Source organism: Poecile atricapillus, chromosome Z (genome assembly GCF_030490865.1).
Source record: "Poecile atricapillus isolate bPoeAtr1 chromosome Z, bPoeAtr1.hap1, whole genome shotgun sequence".
Lineage (NCBI taxonomy): Eukaryota > Metazoa > Chordata > Aves > Passeriformes > Paridae > Poecile > Poecile atricapillus.
This window is the reverse complement of record NC_081289.1, coordinates 111,319,649-111,324,365: the sequence shown is the minus strand read 5'-3', so window position 1 is coordinate 111,324,365 and position 4,717 is coordinate 111,319,649.

Below are 4,717 nucleotides of genomic sequence, written 5' to 3'. Positions count from 1 at the left end.
TCCGCACTTCCTTCCGCACTTCCTTCCGCACTTCCTTCCGCACTTCCTTCCTTCCGCACTTCCTTCCTTCCTTCCTTCCTTCCTTCCTTCCTTCCTTCCTTCCTTCCTTCCTTCCTTCCTTCCTTCCTTCCTTCCTTCCTTCCTTCCTTCCTTCCTTCCTTCCTTCCTTCCTTCCTTCCTTCCTTCCTTCCTTCCTTCCTTCCTTCCTTCCTTCCTTCCTTCCTTCCTTCCTTCCTTCCTTCCTTCCTTCCTTCCTTCCTTCCTTCCTTCCTTCCTTCCTTCCTTCCTTCCTTCCTTCCTTCCTTCCTTCCTTCCTTCCTTCCTTCCGCACTTCCGCACTTCCGCACTTCCTTCCTTCCTTCCTTCCTTCCGCACTTCCTTCCTTCCTTCCTTCCTTCCTTCCTTCCTTCCTTCCTTCCTTCCTTCCTTCCTTCCTTCCTTCCTTCCTTCCTTCCTTCCTTCCTTCCTTCCTTCCTTCCTTCCTTCCTTCCTTCCTTCCTTCCTTCCTTCCTTCCTTCCTTCCTTCCTTCCTTCCTTCCTTCCTTCCTTCCTTCCTTCCTTCCTTCCTTCCTTCCTTCCTTCCTTCCTTCCTTCCGCACTTCCTTCCTTCCTTCCTTCCTTCCTTCCTTCCTTCCTTCCTTCCTTCCTTCCTTCCTTCCTTCCTTCCTTCCTTCCTTCCTTCCTTCCTTCCTTCCTTCCTTCCTTCCTTCCTTCCTTCCTTCCTTCCTTCCTTCCTTCCTTCCGCACTTCCTTCCTTCCTTCCTTCCTTCCTTCCTTCCTTCCTTCCTTCCTTCCTTCCTTCCTTCCTTCCTTCCTTCCTTCCTTCCTTCCTTCCTTCCTTCCTTCCTTCCTTCCTTCCTTCCTTCCTTCCTTCCTTCCTTCCTTCCTTCCTTCCTTCCTTCCTTCCTTCCTTCCTTCCTTCCTTCCTTCCTTCCTTCCTTCCTTCCTTCCTTCCTTCCTTCCTTCCTTCCTTCCTTCCTTCCTTCCTTCCTTCCTTCCTTCCTTCCTTCCTTCCTTCCTTCCTTCCTTCCTTCCTTCCTTCCTTCCTTCCTTCCTTCCTTCCTTCCTTCCTTCCTTCCTTCCTTCCGCACTTCCTTCCTTCCGCACTTCCTTCCTTCCGCACTTCCTTCCTTCCTTCCTTCCGCACTTCCTTCCTTCCGCACTTCCTTCCTTCCTTCCTTCCGCACTTCCTTCCTTCCTTCCGCACTTCCTTCCTTCCTTCCGCACTTCCTTCCGCACTTCCTTCCGCACTTCCTTCCGCACTTCCGCACTTCCGCACTTCCGCACTTCCTTCCGCACTTCCTTCCGCACTTCCTTCCACACTTCCTTCCTTCCTTCTGCACTTCCTTCCTTCCGCACTTCCTCCCTCCCTCCCTCCCTCCCTCCCTCCCTCCCTCCCTCCCTCCCTCCCTCCCTCCCTCCCTCCCTCCCTCCCTCCCTCCCTCCCTCCCTCCCTCCCTCCCCTCCCCCCCCTCCCCTCCCCTCCCATATTGGCAGCCATCTAAGGCAGAAAAGGCTGATCTGTTCATACTGAATTCAACTGAATGGGGATATTTGTCTCAGTTTTTTCCTAACATCTGAGTTCTGATATACTGGGGAATGCTGGAAGCTTATGAACATTTTCCAGTGTGTCACATTTGTTTTCCAGGAAAGGGCTTGGCAGGAATATTCACTGAGTACTCTTGAGAACTTCCTCTGCTCTGGAATTCAAGACATTTTCTTTCCTTTCCTTTGATGAACAACCCACAACTCTGGGGATTTGCTTTTTTTTAATATGGCATAGGTCTTCTTTATCGCCCCTGAGAGCTTGGATTTTCAGGTGGGACTGGATCCTGCATCTGCTTTGTCTTGGTCCCTCACTGCAGGAAGCAGTGAATGGGACAGCATGATCATAACAATTCTGGCTTACTGCAGCTCTGGGCATGTGCCACAGTAATTTACCCTCCCTTATACACAGGTTTAACAAAGAAAGGTCTCAGCCCCCTTTCTGCTTCATCAAGGAATATTGTGTATATGCAATATATCAATTATCCTGTAAAATTTTGTCTTTAAAATCTAGGGTCTTTTTAAAGGGGAGTAGATAAGCACCTCCAGTAATTTTGGGCAATGATTTAACTTCTCTGCAGGACAGATACTCTGGCATCTCCACAGATCCCCAGTGTCTGACTTAGCTTTTATCAATTGTCCCATTTCACAACTGTTAGCTTTTCACCATATGAACAAGTTGGTAAGCCCTTCTGTTTCCCTTGGTTCCAGAAACCACAGCACAAGAAGCATAATGGTGCATTCCTTGTCCTTTGGGCCTGCACAGACAACATGCTCTCAGTGTGGTCCATGGTGGCCTCAGTGAATTGGCCAGCCTCCAAGCCAAGAGAGGCTCAGGAAAGCCTTTGCAACATAACCCAAATCATACCACTCATGCACATAAGGATTATGGATTTAAGTATGTCTACCAGTACTTTCTCCTACACCTCAAATTACAAATGGTCCTCCTTTGCATGGAAAGGTTTAGCCATCAGATTATTCCCCTGACTCTTTTTTAACCATAGGAGAATTTGTGATATACATATATAAAGAAAAAGAAAACTGTGAAAAAGAACAGTAGGATGATCCACTTAGATCTGCCCTTTGCAAACTAACATCTGTGTTATGTTCCTGCCTTTCATTTTACCATTAAATATATCACAAGTTTTTTCATCTGCAATTAGTATATTGCATTCAGCTGATTTTGCTAAAGGCTGGAAGTTATATCCATTACATACCTATTTTATATCCTTCAAGCCAAGTCTGTATTTCATGACATGCATGACAAAACCCCTCACCAGCTACTGTGATATTGAGCTCAGCAGTGAGAGATCCCTGGAAATGCAGTAGGAGTTGTTAGCAGACAGGCTGAGCCCTGCTGGAGGTCCTGGAGGTATGAGGTGTAAACAAAGAGTTTCTGTGTATTTATGGTTTTAGCTTGCTACCCAATACTGATAAACCCTTCTCTTTTTTTTTTTTCTCTTTATTATTTTTTCTTTATTTTTTTATTTTTTTCTTCTTTTTTCCCCCAGACTTTTTGCTACTGAAAGTAGTAACTTAGATCTTCTGCAAGTTTCCAATAGATTGCTAGTTAAATCAAGATATACTCTGCCTTTTAAAGATTTTAATGCATTGGGAAGAATACAGATTCAAAACAAATTTCTGTGAAGGAAGAAATTACGGAATTAAAACTTTACTTGAATTAAAAATATGAGTCTATTTTTAAACTATATGAAAGCTTTGTTGTGAATATGGCATCTAAGGACAGAGACAAAAATAAGGGAGAGCATTAATATCTCATAAAAAAGCAGAGCAAAATATAAACTGAGAAAATTTCCCAGGATTTAAGCAGGTACCTACAAACCAATAATCTCTTAAAGAAAATGCACCTGGTACATGTGACATAGAAGGACCATTAATTTTAAGTAATGTGGAAATTAAAAGGAATTCACCTTTTCAGGGAAACAGAAGAAATGTTTTTTAGGTTGTTTAAATTAATAGCATAGATGAAGTTAGATTTGAAGTTATTTGTTTTCAGTTGGTTTGTGGCTGGATGAAAGTTCCACTTAGACCTAATTATATTTTTCCTCAGGTTGCCCTGCTCTTGAACAAGTACTTCACTATATCAGTCTCAAAAGAAGCACTAAACAAAATGAAGGGGCAGCAGTCATAGACCTAACTAATGACAATAAATTCACAAGTACACAGCCGGAGTCCTTTGAGGACAGGAACACACACCTCTCAACTGGGGTACAAAGATCACAGAATCAAAGAATATGCCAAGTTGGAAAGGACACAAAAGGATCATTCAGTCCAGCTTTTAGCCCTTAACAGGACCTCACAAGAGTCACACCATGTGTCTGAGACCATTGTACAAACACTTCTTGAACTCTGTCAGGCTGGTGCTGTGACCATTTCCCTGGGGAGCTATTCCAGTGCCCAAACACCTCCGGGGTGTGGATGGCCTGTCCTACAGCAAAAGAAGATGCAAAAAAGGGAAACTGCATAAGGTTCAGATGATCCACGATGAAAAACAGGCCTAGTAAGTGCTAAGCACTTTTACAAAGCCAGAAGCACTGCTGTCAGTGCCTTCGGAAGAAAAAAAGCAGCATGCTGAGAGGGCCTGGGACATCCCCTGCTGATCAGGCATACATCCTCAGCACATCACTGGCAATCCAGTGTGGAAGCAAGAGGCCAGATGTAGCTGGATTCAGCTGGATTGATAGAATCAGACGAAATTCCTGTGTGACATCAATGATCTTTACTGTAGAGAGCTGCTGCTGGCACGTTTTAAGTGTGCTGTAGAAAGCCAGACATATTTTGTCAGAAGACACCCCCCAGTGCCCAGGGTTAGATATTACAATGGAGGCTTCGCTATAGGAGAAGCTGTTAGGCAATATATCAATTACCCTCTACAAGCTTTTGTCCATGCTATAATGAAGGGTTTTTTTACACCACCAAAAAAATTTTAAAATATGGATGAATTTGAAAACCCTTCAAACCCCTATGGTTTTCTGAAATACAACTGGAAAAATGGAAGATATCAGAAATGAGACTTCTGGGAATTAAGTATTCAGAATTAATTCTAACATTTCAGGTAAAGTAAACATATTCCTGATGGTAGCACTAACACAGTGCTAATGCATATCTACACCATTCAGTTGAAAATTTGTCTTGTTTCGTTCAGTATACT